Below are 22,176 nucleotides of genomic sequence, written 5' to 3'. Positions count from 1 at the left end.
TGGGGTGTCCTGCAGCCCTAGGAGTTGAAGGTAACATCTCTTGGTCTCTCTTTCTGAAGAGAGAAAGTGATATCTTGCTTATAAAAATGATCTGAAATCCTCAAACCAAAGTTGTTACACTTTGTTACATATTTAGTTTATTTTCTCAGAGATCTGAAGGGAGACATTCTAAGAGGAACACATCGAAACATTTTTTTCCAGTGACTAAACTTCTCCCATGGTCCCTTGGACAACTTAGCACAATTTGGGTGGGGACACTGGGGCAACCCAGCAAGTTTTTTGTTCAGGGCCCGTAATAGTACCTTTGTCTTTCTGTCTTTCAATTTTCTGACTTTTGATTTGGGACAGGAAACAGGGTAGTCTAGATGACCAAAAGACAGAATGTTTTTTCTGGCCTTTTTGCCAAAATGTAGAAGACTGGAGGATAGGAATTGGAGCAGACAGAGATCAAGTAATAGAGAGGTGGCCTTTTGCTCTTCCCCCAAATCTTATTGGTGACCTCCAAGAACAACTTGGGATAGTCATCCTGTTCTCTTCCCGGAAAGGAACTAACGTTGAAAATAAGCCATCGACGCCCTTGCCAGACACTTCCTAGGACCTCCACGAGGGTGGCGAAAATGCAAGGGAGCATTCTGTGCTCTCATCCCCAGTCACAGGGGTTGGTTACAGCTAAAGGGAGCGGAAAGTTGGAGAGGGAGGATGGGGTGAAGGGAGGGAACGGGGTACCAGACCAGCTCTCACAACGGTAACAATGAGGGGGTCTGTTCCAGGCCAACTAAGGTGGCAAGGGAAGGCACGGGATGTCAAACGAGTTAGAGAAAAAGGCTCTTTGTGCTTCTGCCCTGGTACATTGGGGGGATTGTTCCGGAGAGCTAGGTCACGAGAAAGTTGAACCTGCTATTGAATCAACTGGCCTGTTTAGTGTGCGCCTGCCTAATTGTCATTTGCCTCTGGAGGCACTCTCACAAGCCAACAGTGATAAAGTGACTGTGTAAGCCTTGGGAAGGGTAATAGGGGAGTTCTTTTCCTTCCTTTGAAGTGCTCATTAGGTTACCTATTACTGGCAATTTCCCTTGGAAAGCAGACTAACATCTCATTAAAGTAGGTTTGGAGAACCATGCTTAGCTCAAATTCTCCCTTCACGTCCTTGAGGGGGCTGGACTATAGTCAGAGAAGACTCTCCCATTCTCAGCCTCTTCCTGTTTATTGTTTGTTTGTTTGCTTTAGTGGTTTTTGCTAAGAGTTTATTATGTGCCCCGCACTGTACTAAGCATAGATACAAGCTAATCAGGTTGGACATAGTCCATTTTCCATGTAGGGCTCACAGTCTTAATTCCCATTTTACAGATAGGAAACTGAGGCACAGAGAAGTTAAGAGATTTGCCAAGGTCACAGAGCAGACAAGTGGCAGAGCTGGGATGGGAACCTAGGTCCTTTCATTCATTCAATCATATTTATTTAATTCTGACTCCCTTCTTCTTCTTCTTACTCCCAGGCCCCTGCTCTTTCCACCAGGACATGCTGCCTCATTATTCTGCTCCCATTGGGTTGATAATTGTTCCTGCCCTGGGCTGAGATCCTCATAGCTGCCCCTCTGCAGAGTGAGCAGCTTTGATCCAGAAAGCTTCCGGGAGGCACAGAGATGCAGAGAGGAGGAAAAGGTCCTGTAGATGGTTTGTCTTGCATTGGTGGAACATTCAAGACAAACCACCAGTTTAGCACTGCCCTGTCAGGGCCCACGTTCCCCAGTCAAGCACCACTAAGAGATACTATGAGAACAAAGTTGAATGCAAATATTAATGATAGTTTGAGATCAATCAATCCATCAATTGTATTTACTGAGCGATTACTTTGTGCAGAGCACTGTATTAAGGTCTTGGGAGAATACAATATAACAAAGTTGGTAGGCACATTCTCTGCCACACAGATCTATAGCTTCAAAACATATTATGCCAATTCCAAACCTTCTTCTTGGTTTCATTTATGGGTTCTACTCCTGCCTCTCATCTCATAATTTGGGTTAGCCCATAAAACTCTGCTCTGGGTCCCTTATTGTTCTCACTCTCCCCTTGGTATCCATCCAATCTCCTGATTTCATCTCTCACCTCTATGACCACCAAGCTCCAGTCATCCTCTCCAGCCTCAGCATTTCCATCTCCACCTAGATGAGCCACTGACACCTCAAATTCAGCATGTTGAAAATGGAGCTTCTCGTTGTTCCCCTTCAACCCTCTCCTCCTCCTGACTTCTCCATCTCTGTTGATCAGGCCAGCTTACTTCCTTTGTTTGATTCCCTGACTACTCACTGTCTTTCAGCTGGCACATTCAAACGGTGGCTGTCCAGATCACCTTCTGGAAACTTTGCTAGGCCTGTGTCTTTCCACTTCTTGAGGACCTCCAATGATGACCCATCACCCTCCGTGTCAAGCAGAAGCTTAACTGACTTCAAGGTTCTCCACCTGCTAGCTTTATCTGCCAGCTTGCTGCTTAAACTCTTCACTCCTCCTAAGGTCACCTAGTAACTAAACTTTGTCCTCAACTCCTCCACCTCCTGACCCCTAACTAACACTATCCCCTGCGCTTGGAATGTTGATCTAGCATGGAACAGTCATCTGGTCTTAAGCCCTACAGTTTGGCCTAGTTTTCATCTGGCCTGTCCTCTTTCCAGTTCCAATATGGTATCAGAAGCTTTTTTACCTGTTTTTTATTATTGTTATTTTTTAGGTCAGGCGTCTCTGCCGTAGTTCTTACTGATGAGGAAATAGCAAAGCCTAGTGGACAGAGCACAGGCCTGGGAGTTAGACAACCTAGGTTCCAATCCCAGACCTGCCATTTCCCTCCTGGGTGACCTTGGACAACTCCCTCAACTTATTTGTGTCTTAGTTTTCACTTCTGTAAAATGGGGATTTAATACTTATTCTCCCTCCTACTTAGACTGTTAGCTCAATGAGGGACAGGAACTCTGTCCAACCTGATTATCTTGTATCTACCCCAGAATTTAGTAGAGTCCCGAGCACATAGTAAGGGCTTAATAAACACCACCGTTATTATTGAGCCCAGGTTTGCACTTAAGAAGTGGAATCCCTGACAATTATTATTATTCATTTCCATAGGAAATTATTATTATTAGGTATCATCACTCAGTAACTGGTTGACACTTCACACTGTCCTGGGAGGGAAATGCAAGGGGTCTGAAGCATGGGGTGTTCAGTGGTCCATTCAGAAAATCATCCTAGGATCAAGCAAATTGTTTATTTCCATAATAATAATGATAATGATGGTATTTGTTAAGCACTTACTATGTGCCAAGAACTGTTCTAAGCTCTGGGGGAGATACAAGGTAATCAGGTTGTTCCACGTGGGGCTCACAGTCTTAATCCCCATTTTACAGATGAGGTCACTGAGGCACAGAGAAGTTAAGTGACTTGCCCAAAGTCACGCAGCTGACAAGTGGTGGAGCCAGAATTAGAACCCATGACCTCTGACTCCCAAGCCTGGGCTCTTTCCACTGAGCCATGCTACTTCTCAATAATAATTAAAGTATTTGTTAAGTGCTTACTATGTGTCAAGCACCGTTCTAAGTGCTGGGGTAGATACAAGTTTGTCCCACATGGGGCTCCCAGTCTTCATCCCCATTTTACAGATGAGGGAACTGAAGCACAGAGAAGTTAAGTGACTTGCCCAAAGTCACACAGCTGAAAAGTGACAGCAGGATTTGAACCCATGACCTGTGACTCCCAAACCCATACTCTTTCCACTGAGCCACGCTATGGCACCTAAAGCATTGTAATGTTATGCTATGGGCCTGGTGCAATGGATTCATCATCAGGTACAAGTACCATCATTGGCCAGCCGAACTGGAACTCCCTTCTCTTCAAATCTCCCAGCCAGAGCTCTCCATGTCTTCAAAATCCTCCCCACATCTCACCTCTTCCAAGAAGCCCTCCCCAATTAATTCACAAACCCTAGTCACTTCAGCCCATCAGCTGCTGTTAGCACTTATTTATCCTCCTTATATATCACATTATAATTTACATTTACACACACGCATATATACCTGTTTTCCTATTCTCAACACTTATGTAGAAATGGGTATTCATTTGTGTATTCAATATCCATTCAGCTATTTCATTCTGAGTAGTTGCAGTACTGCTTTTTGTGTCCTTGTTCTTTCTCCTGCTCCCATTGTTTGTAAATAACCTTGTCTGTGTCTTCCATCAAAGTGTAAGCTCCCTGAGGGCAGGGAATATGTGTGTCTCCTCTTTTGTATTCTCCCCAACACTGAGTACTATGCTTTTCATCCAGTAGGCACTCACTAAATACCACGGATTGCCTGCTTGGTAGTAATATTTCCCCAGGCGCAATTCACAATATTTTTAGTGAGCAAGTGCACAGAACACCCTTCATATTGTTCTGGGATGATTATGAGCTAATTTGCAGATGACACTGGTAGAGGAAAAGCATTATTCTCTTGCAAATTAGGGGATAGATTTTCCTTTTAAAGATTTTCCTCTAGGAAATTCAGCAAGGGTTCATCATAGTGGATGCCAGATGCCAAAGAAATGAAAGATGTGGAAGCCAAGGCAACACTGTAGGTGAGTTTCTGCTCTGGAAGAAATGTGTCGTGATCAGACCATAGTGGAGGAGGAGATGCAGTGCCCCAAACACAAGATTTGGTTTTGTTTGAGTGCTTCCTTGAAAGGTATAAATGGAGTCACAGTGGCAATGTTACTCCATCATAAATCCAGCTCAAGGCATTTTTTTTCACAACCTTCAGGAACTCTGCAGTTCATTCATTCATTCAATCGTATTTATTGAGCACTTACTGTGTGTAGAGCACTGTACTAAGTGCTTGGGAAGTACAAGTTGGCAACTATAGAGATGGTCTCTACCCAACAACGGGCTCACAGTCTAGAAGGGGGAGTTTACTGAGGATGGAATGTCACACTGTTCTCTCATGCCAGTGAACAGGCTAGCTGTTTCACAATTGAAGACCTGTCATTTCAAAATCTATTTAATGGATTGGAAAAGAGCCTCTAAATTGATGTATGGGGGAAAAATAAATTCCTACACCACTTCATCCTTTTTTCCAAGAGTTGAATAACAATAATAATTGTGGTATTTGTTAAGTACTTACTATGTACCATCGCACTGTATTAAGCTCTGGGGTGGCTACTTGGCGTAGTGGGTAGGGCACAGGCCTAGGATACAGAAAATCATGGATTCTAATCCTAGCTCTGCCACTTGACTGCTGTGTGACCTTGGGTAGGTCACTTAACTTCTCTGGGCCTCAGTTACCTCATCTGTAAAATGGGGAGCGCGACTGTGAGCCCCACATGGGTCAGGAACTGTGTCCAATCCTCTAGACTGTGAGCTGGTTGTGGGAAGGAATGTGTTATATTGTGCTTCGCACACAGTAAGTGCTCAATAAAAGCAATTGAATTAATTTTCTTCCATCCACCCCAGCGCTTAGTTCAGTGCTGGGCATGTAGTAAGCACTTCACAAATACCACAGTTATTATCATTATCACTGGTATTATTACAAGCAAATCTGGTTCATTCACTCATTTGTATTTATTGAGCGTGTACTTTGTGCAGAGTATTGTACTAAGTGTTTGCGAGAGTACAACAATAAACAGATACATTACTTGCCCACAATGAGCCTATAGTCTAGAGGACAACCTTACAGCTAGCGGTTGGACACAGTCCCTGTTCCACATGGGGCTCACAGTCTTAATCCCCATTTTACAGATGAGGTAACTGAAGCCCGGAGAAGTAGAGTGACATGCCCAAGGTCACACAGCAGACAAGTGGTGGAGCTGGGATTGGACTCCCAGTCCTGTGCTCTATCCACTAAGCCAGGCTGCTTTGATCCGCCTGGGTGATCCAATACCACGACAACAGGAATGACAATATAGTTGGTACTCTACCAGTACCGGCTGAGCATCCTTGTCCATAACCTGGTGACATGCTTTTCAAATTTGGGCAATAGGTTATGGACCATCTATCTGGATCAGGGTAGAAGACCTCATTCAAGGCAGCAAAGGGCCCTGGTCCTTGTCACGCCATCTCTGGAGCCTAGGTCTCAGAAATTGAATAGGACAGGAAATCCACAAAATCTGGCAAAGTCTTCTCTCTAGACTGTAAGGTCATCGTGCTCAGGGAATGTGTCTGTAATATTGTTTTATTGTACTCAGTAAAACCTCTCAATTCAAGTCCTCAGGTTTCCTCCCTCACCTCTTTACGAGGATATCTGACATCTTGCCTCTGCCTTTTCCATAAAGCCTCCCTTGAATTACTTGGTCAATCAATTGATCATATTCATTGAGCACTTCCTGTGTGCAGAGCTCTGTATTAAGCGCTTGGGAGAGTACAGTTTAACAGGGCTGATAGACATGTTCCCTACCCACAATGAGCTTACAGTTTAGAGGGTGAGGGAGACACTAAAATAAATGAATAAATCAATTCTGGATGTGAGACTCCTCTCTTTCCCTCTCCAAACATTGTCCTTGTGTGCTTCATGTTTCAATTTAATTCTACCTGTGCAGTCTTCTATCTCTGATGGGGAAGCAGCATGGAGAAGTGTATAGAGAAGCAGTGTGGCTCAGTGGAAAGAATCCGGGCTTTGGAGTCAGAGGTCATGGGTTCAAATTCTGGCTCTACCACTTGTCAGCTGTGTGACTTTGGACAAGTCACTTAACTTCTCTGAGCCTGTTACCTCATCTGTAAAATGGGGATTAAGATTGTGAGCCCCATGTGGGACAACCTGATTGCCTTGTATCCCCCCCAGCACTTAGAACAGTGCTTTGCACATAGTAAGTGCTTAACAAATACCATTATTATTATTATTATTATTAGAGAGCACTGGCCTGGGAATCATAAGGTCTTCCACTTGCCTGCTGTGTAACTTCGGGCAAGTACTTCACTTCTCTGGGCCTCAGTTACCTCTTCTGTGAAATGGGAATTGAGATTGTGAGCCCCACGTGGGACAGGGGCTGTGTCTGCCCCAATTTGCTTGCATCCACCCTAGGGCTTAGTACAGTGATTAGATCAAAGTAAGCTCTTAACAAATACCACAATTATTATTAATTATTATTATTACCTCATATGGGATATGGATACATTTTCTTATTGTTTTGGCCCTCAGGAAAGAGACAAAACTAGGTCTTTGTACCTTGCTTGTTCTGGTTCTCAGGATGGATAGGTACTTGGGGAGCCCTTGGGGAGATAGTGTGGTCTTTGCCAACACTGCTAAGGCGACAAAGGGGAAAGTGTAGAAATAAGGAAGGGGAGGGTTTTCTCCGCTCCCTTCCTTGTTCTAGTATGACAGGGTGAGGTTGAAATGGGAGGTTGGGGCCTGGTTGCTCCCCCATTCACGAGGGCAAGCTCCCAGGCCTGGAAGACATGCCAGAGTCGCCCTTACCCTTCCCTGTCGGACCCTCTCCTGCTTTATGCCAGGGCAGTGAGGGGAGGACGAAATTGTGACATGCCTTCAGAATTTTTAGAATGTGGGAATTGGGCTGGCCATGGCTTTGCCTGTGAGTCTACCAACTCTGTAGTACTCTCTCTAGCGCTTAGTACAGTGCTCTGCACACCATAAGTGCTCCATAAATACCACTTAGCAGAATGGCTCAGTGGAAAGAGCTCGAGCTTTGGAGTCAGAGGTCATGGGTTCAAATCCCGACTCTGCCAATTGTCAGCTGTATGACTTGGGGCAAGTCACTTCACTTCTCTGTGCCTCAGTTACTTCATCTGTAAAATGGGGATTAAGACTGTGAGCCCCACGTGGGACAACCTGATCACCTTGTATTCCCCCAGTGCTTGGAACAGTGCTTTGCACATAGTAAGCACTTAACAAATGCCATTATTATTATGATTATGTCTGTTAAACTCTGAATGACCCTATTTTAGCAGTGAGAAAGTTGAAACTCTGCTCCTCTAGCTCAGTACTCTGTACCTTATATCATATTCATTCTCTTCCTGGTCTGTTAACATATTTTTTTTATTTTTTACGGTATATGTTAAGCACTTACTGTGTGCCAGGCACTGTACTAAGCACTGGAGTAGATACAAGCGAATCAGGTTGGACACAGTCCCTGTCCCACATGGAGCTCACAGTCTTAATCCCCACTTTACAGATGAGGTAATTGAGGCCTAGAGAAGTGAAGTGATTTGCCCACAGCAAGGTCACACAGCAGCAAGTGGCAGAGCTAGGAGAAAAACCAACATGGCTTAGTGGAAAGAGCATGGACTTGGGAGTCAGAGGACGTGGGTTCTATTCCCAGCTCTGCCACCTGTCTGCTGTATGACCTTGGGCAAGCCACTTAACATCTCTGTGCTTCAGTTATCTCATCTGTGAAATGGGGATTAAGACTGTGAGCCCCATGTGGGACAACCTAATTACCTTGTATCTACCTCAACACTTAGAACAGTGCTTGGCACATAGTAAGCACTGTGAGCCCGTTGTTGGGTAGGGACCATCTCTATATGTTGCCAATTTGTATGTCCCAAGCGCTTAGTAAAGTGTTCTGAAGTGCTCAATAAATATGATTGAATGAATGAATGAATGAATACTATTATTATTATTATTATTATTATTATTATTATTATTATTATTATTATTATTATTATTAACTTAGGTCCTTCTAACTCCCAGCCCCATGCTCTATCTATCCATTAGATCACACTGCTTCTGTTTTTTAATTATTTCATCTTAGTGATTCTGCCGCCAACCTTCCCCCAATTATTTTTGACTGTGAACCCCTTGAGGGCCAGGGACCATGTCTAATTCTCATCCACCTATTTTTTCTCAGGGCTTTGCACACAGCAAGGGCTCTGAATGATTGAAGAAATGAATGAATGAAAGAGATGGAGAAGGTAGAAATGATGTTTCCTTCTAACATGTAATAAATGCTGCATTCCAGTGAGTCAGGAGGTCTGTAAACAGTAATCACCAATGGGAAAACTGGGCCACAGAGCATTTCAGTCAGTTATACAAGGGTAGACTGTGAGTTCTATGTGGGACCTGGACTCAGTTCAGCTCGATTATTTTTTATCTGCCATGGTGCATAGAACAATGCGTGGTACATAGAAAGCACTTAATAAATACCATTATTATTATCATTACCTGTGATAAGGGTGAACTGGGAATTAGAACCTAGATCTACTTTTTATACCTTCAGCATTATAAACTATAACTTACCCAGAAAACATTTCACATAAATGCCACATAAATGAAATGAGACCGAGGAGAAGGGGATCAGTGGTAAATGTGCTTTAGCCCTGTACTGCATTCTTAGGTACTGAGCAGAAAATAAAAGAATACCTTAAAATGTATGAGTCCAAAGGTGTTATCAGATATCCCAGGAAAAATGTTCAAAGGACTTAAAATTCTAATGGAATCTTGATTGCATATATTGAGTTTGAGCCTGCTCGAATGTCAAAGTTACTTTTTCTTATTTCTCAAAAGACTCTTTCGCCTGGGTTTTCCTCTTATTTTCTTGCAAAATGCTTTATTAGGCAGCATTAGACTAATGAAAAATGAAGGGTGCTAGATTTTTTTCTCCATCCTCCTTTAGCTGCCTTAGTGAACTATAGATAAAACGTTACCAAGGTGTCATTCCTTGAATCCCAATCTTCATTCTCCCCACATTGTTTTTTTTCCAAGCACTCCCATCCCAAATCTAAAAATCATTCCGAAAATGGGTATTACCAGAGAAGTGGCTTGAAGGTGGGGGAAAAAGACAAACCTCTTAGAATCGTGGTGATGTGGGAAGAGAAAGCATGACCCAATTAGACAGGCAATGAGTTAGGCTGGAACCTTCCCGGACTCTGTTGACATTGTCTTATCTGCATACAGCTGCACGGAGAAGAAAGCTGCAGTTACAACTGAACAAAGAAGCCAGACACGGCTCATATTAGCCAAACCACATGCAGTTGGCTCCCATTATTATTCTTTGCCCGTCTAAATTTAACTTGTCGCTTCCTCTGTGAAGCTCTATAGGAGAGACTCTCATTATTGGAGTAAATTCTTCCATATGCAGAATGGGATTTTCAAGGGCCTCCCAGGACCAGGACGGAAAAGAGAATGCCTTTTCAGCACATCAGACAGCCTGTTTGGGCTGTCTCCCTCCAAGAGAAGGAACTGGGTCAGCGGGGGGGAGCGGGGGGCTGAAGGGGGGTACCTGGACTGGAATTTCTGTCCAATCATAATTGGATAAACTGGAGCCACTCTTACGAGTTGGTTCTCCTCTCCTCTCTCGTTTTAGTTTTACATCTTGGATGGTGTCCATCATTTGCTTTCTTCAAGGAAATCCCTCAGGGTGAAACACTTGGGAATGAAAGCATATGAGAGCACAAAAGAGCATTCTTACATTGAAAGGAGGGGGGGGAAAGAGAGAACTTTTTATTGATGTGACAAGTGGCACTGATGGGATCGGATGCTCCATCTTCCTTACCTTTTATTGGAATTTGGAATGATTTCCAAACTTCACTTGAAGGGCAGGTATGAGCCACATGGCAATGCAAAGAACTCTTTTTCTCAGGGAGCAGGGCTGCCTCCAGCTGAAAGCATTGTTGTCAGGGTTACACGAGGAGTTACGCTAATGGGTAAACTGAATGTCCACAATTTTCCACTTGTGCACCACATCTGAGGTTTATGCCAGTGTAAAACAAGCTTCAGCTCTCGTCTTGAGAATCCTGAAAGGATTAGGAACCCCGTGCTTCTGGAATTGATTCAATTCATGCCCCCTCTTTGGGACTTTCAATCAGCAAGACTTTGGCAAAATTCTGATCTCCCAGAATGCAACTGAAAAAGCTAGCCGGGAAAGCATTTGTGGACCTGGAATGGTAGAATACCGGAATGGAATCCCGGATCCGGAAGGGACTTCCGGGGGGAATCTGGTCTGTTCTTCTATATAAATGTCTAAAGTGCTATTGTCTATTCTTCATGATTTAAACCTTTTAGATTGTTCTTTCTCTATGGATTTGTTTATTATTGCCACTTATTGGCAAATAATTGTAGGAAGATGATTTGGCTTGCATTTAGACACACATCCATCAATCTACATGCCCATTTCAATATATGATAATTTGTCCATCCATCTTCAAGGTCAGGAACCACGTCTCTTCGCCTCCTCTAAAACCCAGTAGTATGAAGTTCCATCATGTACAGTCACCAGGCACCCAGGAAGTGTTGGTTGTTGATGAAGAGAAGAGGCATAGCCTAGTGGAAAGAGAATGGCCAGAGGACATGTGTTCTATTCCTGACTCAGGCATTTCCCTGCTGTGTGAGTTTTGGAAAATCACTTAACTTCTCTGTGCCTCAGTTTTCTCATCTGTAAAATGGGTTTTCAATAATAATGATGATAATAATAACAATGGCATTTATTAAGTGCTTACTATGTGCAAAGCACTGTTCTAAGCACTGGGGAGGTTACAAGGTGATCAGGTTGTCCCACAGGGGGCTCACAGTCTTAATCTCCATTTTACAGATGAGGTAACTGAGGCACAAAGAAGTTAAGTGACTTGCCCAAAGTCACACAGCTGTCAATGGGCAGAGCCAGGATTTGAACCCATGACCTCATGGACTCCAAAGCCCATGCTTTTTCCACCTAGCCACACTGCTTCTCTAATGCCTGTTCTTTCAATGCCTGTTTCAATTCAATGTCTTTCAGTTTCTTTCAATGCCTTTCAATGCCTGTTCTCCCTAAGCTCACAATGAGCAGGGAACATTTCCAGCAACTCTGTTATATTATACTCTCCCAAGCACTTAGTATAGTGCTCTGCACCCTGTTAGCATTCAATAAATATGATTGATTGATTGATTTATACAGAGACTGGGTGGCAGGAACTGTCAGACCTGATTATCTTGTATCCACCCTGTGTTAAATATAATCCTTCGCGTCTAGTAAGGGCTTAACAAATGCCACAGTTGTTATTATGAAGACAATTAAAGGTTAAATTAAGGGCAATGAAACATCTGAGCACTGTTAGCCGGGACCCCTAGTGACTCTTCCCCCTGTTGCCCATCCACAAGTGACACCGGTGGTATTGGGGTATTGGCCTGGAGCAGAGCCAAGTTATCCAACATAAAGCAACTCCTGTTGTGGGACTCTAGTTGATTTTATTACCTGGGTTCCCAGAGATCCATGTCCTCTGGTAGAACACCCCTCTCTGCTGAAAGACCCAAAAGACTCAAGCTTCCCTATCCCACGTATGGACTCACATTTCATCCCCTGAGGTAAACGTTAGCACCAATGTTAGTGCCACCCAAAGGGCAGAGCAATTTTGGTCACTTCCTTCTCTGCCCACCCCATCCACTGCACTGGTTTAGCTTGAGCTTGCATGTTACATACACTCAGGATGGCCATTCAGATGAGTCTTTATTATTTTTTTAATAGTATATGTTAAGCACTAACTATGTGCCAGGCATGGTACTAAGCATTGGGCAGCATGGCCTAGAGAATAGAATGTGGGCCTGGGAGCCAGAAGGTCACTGGTTCTAATCCTTCCTCCACCACTTGTTTGCTGGGTAACCTGGGGCAGGTCACTTCACTTCTCTGTGCTTCAGTTATCTCATCTTTAAAATTTGGATTGAGATGTGAGCCCCACGCTGGACAAGGGACTGTGTCCAACCTGATTTGCTTGTATCCACCCCAGTGCTTAGTACAATGCCTGGCATGCTAAGCACTTAACAAATATCATGATTATTATTATTATTACAATCTAATCAGGTTGGACATGGTCCTTGTCCCACATGGGGCTCACCTTCTTAATCCCCATTTTACAGATGAGGGAACTGAGGCCCAGAGAAGTGAAATGACTTGCCCAAGGCCACACAGCAGACAAGTGGTGGTGCCGGGATGAGAACCCAAGTCCTGCTGACTCACAGGCCTGTGCTCTAACCATTAGGTCATGCTGAGTCTCTCTGTGGTAAAAACATAATCTTTGCCCCTCTCAATGTTTGTTAGTCATGGTGAGGGCACAGGTAAACTAATAAGTGGTCACCTTCACCTATATCCACGGACTTTTTGTTATTATCCATTTGGGGCCTTTAAGTCTCTCCCTGCATCGTCTCAAGGTCTCCCTAGTTATTCACACACAATCCACTGTATTGTCCTTATCTTTGGAAGCTAGTCTCCCCTGGAAATGGAGACCCTCCCTCACCAGAAGCAGCTCAACATTAACTCTTTCATTCAGGGAGGATGGGAGGAGTCCGACAGACAATGACTCTCCCTCACTTCAAAGCCTTGTTGAATGCACATCTCCTCCAAGAGGTCTTCCCTGACTAAAGCCCTCCTTTCCTCTTCTCCCACTCCCTTCTGCATTGCCCTGACTTGCTCCCTTTATTCATCCCCCTTCCCAGTCCCACAGTACTTTATATGTAATTGTAATTTATATATATTAATGTTTGTCTCCCCCTTAAGACTGTAAGCTTGCTGCAGCAGAGAATGTGTCTGTTTATTGTTATATAGTACTCTCCCAAGAGCTTAGTACAGTGCTTTACACACAGTAAGCATTCAATAAAAATGACTGACGGACTGACTAGCCTCTTATCATGGGTTATACATAATATGCCCTCTGTTAAGTCTTCAATACAGTTATTGTATAATAAGGAGCATGACTCATGCATTTCAACCAAGCAATTTTAATGGTTATTTTGGTTTGAGTTTACCTGGTCCCCCAATAGCTATTTCTGAGTCTTCACTGATGATTTTGCAAAATATTAATCTTACATAAGCGGAAAACATCTTTCTCTATGGTAGAACCTGTCTGAGCATATTCAAACTAATCCCACTGACCACGGTCGATGTGCAAGCCAAAAAAAAACATTTGACTAAGAAAGAGCGCAACAGGTGTGCCCAGCAACCAATGAATTCCATTTTACAGACTGAGAACCATTGGGAATTCATGTCTCCTTGTTTTTTGTGAAATTCCCATTTACATCGTTACACTTGCCCCTTTTTTATTGTCTTGGATTCTCTTTGAATTGAATGTGACTACCAACTCTTTTATATTATTGTTTTTTACTCTCCCAAGCATTTAGTACAATGCTCCATACACAGCAATTGCTCAATAAACTCGACTGATTGAATCACAGAAGCATATCTATGTGCCATGGAAGTACTGGATACCTCAATAATTATTTTCCATCTTCTTCTGTGGTGTCTCAGAATTGGGGTAAGGAAGTAAATGATCAAGCCATGCACCTTATGCTTAGAGTTAGGCTAGAATGACTTTCTTTATGAATTCGCTAGTCAGCACATGAGGAAGAATTTCAGGATCATGCTACTGTGTGATAACCACCAGCTGGCTTAAAGAAATCAAGTCCATTCCCTGAAATTAGAGTTCCCTTGAAAGGCAAAAGAGCAGCTTCTCCTTTTCAATCAATCAGTCAATCAATCAATTGTATTTATTGAGTGCTTACTGTGTGCAGAGCACTGTACTAAGTGCTTGGGAAGTACAAGTTGGCAACAAATAGAGATAGTCCCTACCCAACAGTGGGCTCACAGTCTAGAAGGGGGAGACAGAGAACAAAACCAAACATATGAACAAAATAAAATAAATAGAATAGATATGTACAAGTAAAATAAATAAATGAATAGAGTAATAAATATATACAAACATATATACATATATACAGGTGCTGTGGGGAAGGGAAGGAGGTAAGACGGTGGGGATGGAGAGGGGGATGAGGGGGAGAGGAAGGAGGGGGCTCAGTCTGGGAAGGCCTCCTGGAGGAGGTGAGCTCTCAGTAGGGCCTTGAAGGGAGGAAGAGAGCTAGCTAGGCGGATGTGGGGAGGGAGGGCGTTCCAGGCCTGGGGGATGACGTGGGCCGGGGGTCGATGGTGGGACAGATGAGAACGAGGCATGGTGAGGAGATTAGTGGCAGAGGAGCGGAGGGTGTGGGCTGGGCTGTAGAAGGAGAGAAGGGAGGTGAGGTAGGAGGGGGTGAGGTGATGGAGAGCCTTGAAGCTGAGGGTGAGGAGTTTCTGTCTGATGCGCAGGTTGACTGGTAGCCACTGGAGATTTTTGAGGAGGGGAGTAACATGCCCAGAGCTTTTCTGGACAAAGACAATCTGGGCAGCGGCATGAAGTATGGATTGAGGTGGGGAGAGACACGAGGATGGGAGATCAGAGAGGAGGCTGATGCAGTAGTCCAGATGGGATAGGATGAGAGCTTGAACGAGCAGGGTAGCGGTTTGGATGGAGAGGAAAGGGCGGATCTTGGCAATGTTGCGGAGCTGAGACCGGCAGGTTTTGGTGACGTCTTGGATGTGAGGGGTGAATGAGAGAGCGGAGTCGAAGATGACACCAAGGTTGCGGGCTTGTGAGACGGGAAGGATGGTAGTGCCGTCAACAGTGATGGGAAAGTCAGGGAGAGGGCAGGGTTTGGGATGGAAGACAAGGAGTTCAGTCTTGGACATGTTGAGTTTTACGTGGTGGGCAGACATCCAGATGGAGATGTCCTGAAGGCAGGAGGAGTTGCGAGCCTGGAGGGAGGGGGAGAGAGCAGGGGCAGAGATGTAGATCTGGGTGTCATCAGCGTAGAGATGATAGTTGAAGCCATGGGAGCGAATGAGGTCACCAAGGGAGTGAGTGTAGATCGAGAACAGAAGGGGACCAAGCACTGAACCTCGGGGAACCCCCACAGTAAGGGGATGGGAGGGGGAGGAGGACCTGCAAAAGAGACTGAGAATGAACGACCGGAGACATAAGAGGAGAACCAGGAGAGGACGGGGTCTGTGAAGCCAAGGTCAGATAGTGTGTTGAGGAGAAGGGGGTGGTCCACAGTGTCAAAGGCAGCTGAGAGGTCGAGGAGGATTAGGATAGAGTATGAGCCGTTGGATTTGGCAAGCAGATTTTCAACTTACAGATCCTTTCCATTACATGGAAACATCAAAATAATACTTTTCAGGAGACTTGCGAAGACACTATTATTTTTACATGACACACTTGTTGTGCGCAGGGAATGTCACTGTTTATTGTTGTGTTGTACTTTCCCAAATGCTTAGCACAGTGCTGTGCACACAGCAAGTGCTCGATAAATATGATTAAATGAATACTGAGCTGGATGGTTTATCAGTTTGACACAATATGGCTTTGCAAAATGTAAAATGTGACCCCATATGGGACAGGGACTATGTCCAACCAGATTAGCTTATATCTACCCTACTGCTTAGTACAGTGCCTGGCATATAGTAAGCACTTAACAAACCTCACAATTATTATGATTATTATTAAATCCTTTGCCTTTATGATTCCTTTGCCATTATTGCACCTCATTATAGCAGTCTTTCTGGAAATCCAGGCTCAGGGCTGAATCCTCCCATTACCCCTTCACACTCCCCCATGCTTTAACTAAGCTCTGTTTCCTCCTTGACAACACATTATTCCTCCCTCATTGACATGCATGTCCACAGCCCATGTGCCTCAGTTAACTCATCTGTAAAACAGGTTATAAGAATGTGAACCTCATGGTCTGTGTTAAACCAGATTATCTTGTATCTACCCCAACTTTGAGTACAGTGTCTGGCACATAGTAGAGCACTTAACAAATATCATAAAAATGGTAATTGAGTGCTTTACAGCTAACAGTAGGGAGTTTTTGTTTGATGTGGATGGGCAAACACTGGTGGGACTTGAGGAATCAGGAAACATCAACTGAATGTTTTGGTGGGGGTTTTTTGGAAAATGTCTCAGGCAGTAGAATAAAGTAAGGCCTGGAGTGAGGAGAGACAGGAGGCAGGGAGGTCAGGGAGGAGGCAGATGCAGAAGTCAAGGTGGGCTATGTTAAGTGCTCAGGTCTGCAGAGTAGCAGTTTTGGCTGGAGGGGAAAGGGAGGATTTTACAGATATCATGAAGGTAGAATCTACAGGATTTGGTGACAGATTGACTATGTGGGCTGAAAGAGAGGGTTGTGTAGAGGATAATGCCAAAGTTATGAGCCTGTGAGACAGGCAGAATAGTGATGTTGCCTACAGTGGTGGAAGAACAGAGTTTGGATGGGAAGAGGAGCAGTTCTCTTTTAGACACACGAAATTTGAGCTGTTGGTGGAACATTCAGGTAGTGATAACCTGATGACAGAAGAAAATGAGAGACTGCAGTGAAGGGGAGAAGATAGAGCTAAAGAGGTAGATTTGGGAATTTTCTGCATAGAGAAGGCAGTTTAAGCTGTGGGAGCAAATGAGTTCTCCAAAGGAGTGGGTGTAGCTGGAAAATTGAAGAGGAGCTAGAACTGAGACTTGAGGAACTCACTGCCAGAGGGCGGGAGGGAGAGGAGGATCCTGCGAAAAAGACTGAGAAGGAGCAGCCAGAGAGATAGGAGGAGAACCAGGAGAGGATACTGCCAGTGAAGCCGTGGTTAGATAATGTTTCCAGGAGAATGGGGTGGGGTCAAAGACAGCTGAGGGGTGGATGAGGATTAGGATAGAATAGAGTCTGTTTGATATGGCAAGGAGGTAACTTTTGATTTCAGACTGGGCCGTTTCCTTGGAGTGAAAGTGGTGGAGGTGAATTTGGTGGGGGGTTTGAAGAATATTGGAAGAGAGGAATTGAAGATAATGGATGTAAACAACTTACTCAAGTAGTTTGAAGAGGAATGGTAGGAGAGAGAATGGGGAAATACCTGGAGGGAGAACTGAGTCGTTTGGTTTTTTTTTGTTTTTTAGGATAGGGGATGCTTAAGCATGTTTGAAAGCAGCAAAAATGGAGGCATTGGAAAATGAGTGGTCGAAGGTAGTGGTCAGAGATCGGACAAGTGGTTTTTTATGGTATATTTTAAGAGCTTAGTATGTGTCAGGCACTATACTAAGTGTTGGGTAAAAACAAGCTAATTAGGTTGGACACAATTATTACCCCATGTGGGACTCTCAGTCTTAATCCCCACTCTATAATTGAGGTCATTGAAGCAAAGAGAAGTTAAGTGACTTGCCCAAGGTCACACAGTGAGCACATGGAGGAGATGGGCTTAGAACTCAGGTCCTTCTGACTCCCCGATTAGTGCTCTATCCACTAGGCCATGTTGCTTTGATAAGGTACAAAGGGATGGGGTCGGAGATGCAGATGAAGAGGATAGATTAGGAGATGAAGTGGGAGATTTCCTCTTGAGATAAGGGGGGAAAGATAGGAGAATCTTGATGAAGAGGAGCAGGGAAGATTATCGGGAAATCACGCTTGAGGATTTCAATTTTATCAATGATGGTAAGAGAGGGTGAGCTGATTGAGTTTTTGAAAGCCGATGGTAAAGAGTTTCTGTTTGATACGGAGGGGATTTTTGTATATCACCTCTTGAAATTTTAAGAGAAAAAAACTATATATATATATATATATATATATATATATATATATATATATATATAGATGGTATTTGTTAAGCATATATCAGGTTGGTCACCATCCATATCCCATAAGTCCACACAGTCTTAATTCCCATTTTACAGATGAGCTAACTGAGGCACAGAGAAATTAAGTGACTTGCCCAAGGTCACACAGCAAACAAGTGACAGAGCCGAAATTAGAACGCACATCTTTGACTCCCAGGCCCATGAACTTTCCACTAGGCCACGCTGCTTCTCGCTAGCCACTGTCTGAAGTATTGTCCTCTCCCAAGCCCTTAGTACAGTGCTCTGCATAGAATAAGTGCTCAATAAATAGGATTGAATGAATGAATGAACGTATAGATTATGAGCCCCTAGAGGGACAGGTTCTGTGTCTAATTCACACGTTCTGTGTCTAATTCACACCTGTATACTCCTTCCTACCGTTGTGCACATAGTGAGCACTTAATAAATATTATTACTACTACTCAGGACTTTAAGGTCCTTGTGGGAGTAGAAAATGACTACCAACTCCATTGTACTTTATTCTGTCAAGCACACAATACAGTGCTCTGGGTACAGTAAACACCCAATAATTATCATTGATTGAGTGATTAAATGATCAAAAATAATTTCCTGAGTTTAAGGATGGTTAGAGTCATTCTTTAGTTTTGAACAGAGAATTTGTACAATCTCCCTTCCTTGAGATTGTGAAGAGCACTGAAGCACTTGAGAAGCACTTGAGAAGCAGCGTGGCTCAGTGGAAAGAGCTCGGGCTTTGGAGTCAGAGGTCATGGGTTCAAATCCCAGCTTCACCAACTGTCAGCTGTGTGACTTTGGGCAAGTCACTTAACTTCCCTGGGCCTCAGTTACCTCATCTGGAAAATGGGGATTAAGACTCTGAGCATCCCATGGGACAACCTGATCACCTGTAACCTCCCCACCACTAAAAACTCCTCACCCTCGGCTTCAAGGCTCTCCATCACCTCGCCCCCTCCTACCTCACCTCTCTTCTTTCCTTCTACAGCCCAGCCCACACCCTCCGCTCCTCTGCTGCTAATCTCCTCACCATGCCTTGTTCTCGCCTCTCCCACCATCAACCCCCAGCCCATGTCATTCCCCTGGCCTGGAATGCCCTCCCTCCACACATCCGCCAAGCTAGCTCTCTTCCTCCCTTCAAAGCCCTACTAAGAGCTCACCTCCTCCAGGCGGCCTTACCAGACTGAGCCCCCTCCTTCCTCTCCTGCTCCTCCCCCTCCCCATCCCCCCGCCCTACCTCCTTCCCCTCCCCACAGCACCTGTATATATGTATATATGTTTGTGCATATTTATTACTCTATTTTATTTGTACATATTTATTCTACTTATTTTATTTTGTTAATATGTTTTGTTTTGTTCTCTGTCTCCCCCTTCTAGACTGTGAGCCCACTGTTGGGTAGGGACCATCTCTATATGTTGCCAACTTGTACTTCCCAAGCACTTAGTACAGTGCTCTGCACACAGTAAGTGCTCAATAAACACGATTGAATGAATGAATGAATGCTTTGCACATAGTAAGCGCTTAATAATGCCGTCATCATCAACACCACTCGGCCTATTGGGAAGAGCACAGGCATGGGAGTCAGAAGTCTGAGTTCTCTTATTGCCTCTGCAACTTGCCAACTGTGTGACCTTGGGATGTGACCTTGGGATGGTCACTTAAATTCTCTGGGCCTCACTTTCAATTCCAATTTTCTCCTTCCTATTTAGACTGGGTGCTTCATGAAGGATAGAGATTGTGTTTGACCATATTGTCTAGTATCTTACCAGTGTTTGACACTTAGTAATGTCACAGTTATTACTATTAGCACAGAATCGTGTACAATTAACTTCTTTGGGGTGCAAAATCTGCATTTTCGGCTCTCTGATTTAGTGATTCTATAAACACCTTATTTGTATTAGTTATTTCTCAAATATGGCTAGGAGAACCTTTTTCTACCTACTCTTCAGCAGTTCTTTTAAAAGCGGCATGGCCTCCTGAAGCGATTTGGCCCAGTGGATAGAACATGGATTCAGAGAGACCTGGGTTCTAATCTTGACTTCCCCACTTGTCTCCTGTGTGACCTTGGGCAAGTCACCTAACTTCTTTACACTTCAGTTATATCATCTGTAAAATGGGGACTGAGATTGTGAGTCCCATGTGGGACAGGGACTGTGTCCAACCTGATTAGCTTGTATCTACCCCAGCGCTTGGAACAGTGCTTGACATATAAAAGTACTTAAATACTATTATTATTAGTATTATTGTTAAAAGAGGGGTGCAGCCCCCCAACAACCCAACAAAGTTTTAAAATGTAGAAATGCCCTAGTGAGCACTTTCTTGTTGACTGTTTTCTGAAGCAATAATCTTTTTGTTTTACCAAGTTAAACCACCAAGTATCATCTGGAAACTGTCAGATTGCTTCATAAACTCATGGGATAGTAGTGTCTGTTTGATGATATTTGTTAAGCGCTTACTATGTGTCAAACATTGTTCTAAATGCTGAGGTACCTATAAGTCAATTAGGTCTGACACAGTCCCTGTCCCACATTGGTTTCACAGTCTTAAATGGGATTAGAACAGGTATTGAATCCCTGTTTCAATACAGTATATGAGAATACAGTATATGTTGCTTACTTGTACTTCCCAAGCGCTTAGTACAGTGCTCTGCACACAGTAAGCGCTCAACTAATATAACTGAATGAATGAATGAATGCTTTACAGTTAAGGAAACTGAGGCATGGAGAGTTAAGTGACTCACCTAAGGTCACACAGCTAGCAATTGACAGAGCCAGGATTAGAACTCAGATCCTCTGACTCCCAAGCCCATGTTCTTTCCTGTAGGCCACACTGCTTTCCTGCAGTGTCCTTGTCTTGTCTTATGCTGTTGAGTCGTTCCGACCCTTAGCAACTCCACGGACACATCCCTCCCAGAACGCTCCATCTGCAATCATTCTGGTAAAGTATCCGTAGAGTTTTCTTGGTAATAGTATGGAAGTGGTTTACCATTACCTCCTCTGTGCAATAAACTTGAGTCTCCGCCCTCAACTCTCTCCCAGGCTGCCGCTGCCCAGCACGGGTGAGTTTTGACTTGTAGCAGATCGCCTTCCACTTGCTAGTCACTGCCCAAGCTAGGAATGGATTGGGTATGCCTCTGCTTGACTCTCCCTCCTGTAGCCGAGACTGGTAAAGTACTGGAAACTCTCCAGGTGCCATCCTGAGAGGGTAACAGAGTCCTTAGTTAATTTACAAATCACAATCTCATTTTCTCCCATTTTCTCCCTGCACATTTCAGGAGGTTCCATCTTGCCATAATTGGTTTCCGTTGATTGGCAGGTGGAAGGATCCACTTTCCCTAGCCCAGTAGGAGGCTCAGTGCAGATTGCTGTAAGGCCTCTACTGGGCCAAACCATATGGGCAGCTTTCCTCCCAACATGAGCAAAGCTGCAGGATCCTACAGCAACTCCAAGAGCCCTTCCTGGCACCAGCCTGCCAACCAGGTGCTCCCTCTATCCTTTGTGTGAACCACTTCTGAACTCTGCCAGCAAAGCAGCTGCGAAGGAAGGGGAAGAGGTCCAGCCTGAGAAACAACAGCAGGCATCCTGACGGCGTGATTGGAAGATCAAAGGACAATTTGGGGCTTTCTGAAACCTGCAGGCAATAATTTCTCCCTCCCCGCCCCCTTGACTCTCCCACCCAGAGCTATCAGGCCTTCGCTGGGCCATTGTAATAATAATGATAATAATGGTACTTTCATTCATTCAATCGTATTTATTAAGCACTTACTGTGTGTAAAGCACTGTACTATGTTATTTGTTATACTGCACTTAATGATA

At 44.1% G+C, this 22,176-nt stretch overlaps 1 non-coding gene across 1 annotated transcript; it reads right to left on the bottom strand.

The window, feature by feature from the left end:
- Positions 1 to 21,429: 21,429 nt before the first annotated feature.
- On the bottom strand, positions 21,430 to 21,567 carry LOC119933837. The gene has a single exon (XR_005452707.1). It is a non-coding gene; the product is annotated as a small nucleolar RNA SNORA7 (small nucleolar RNA).
- Between the last annotated feature and the right edge of the window lie 609 nt (positions 21,568 to 22,176).

Source organism: Tachyglossus aculeatus, chromosome 10 (assembly GCF_015852505.1).
Source record: "Tachyglossus aculeatus isolate mTacAcu1 chromosome 10, mTacAcu1.pri, whole genome shotgun sequence".
Taxonomy (NCBI): domain Eukaryota; kingdom Metazoa; phylum Chordata; class Mammalia; order Monotremata; family Tachyglossidae; genus Tachyglossus; species Tachyglossus aculeatus.
This window is presented reverse-complemented; position numbering and strand designations above follow the sequence as displayed.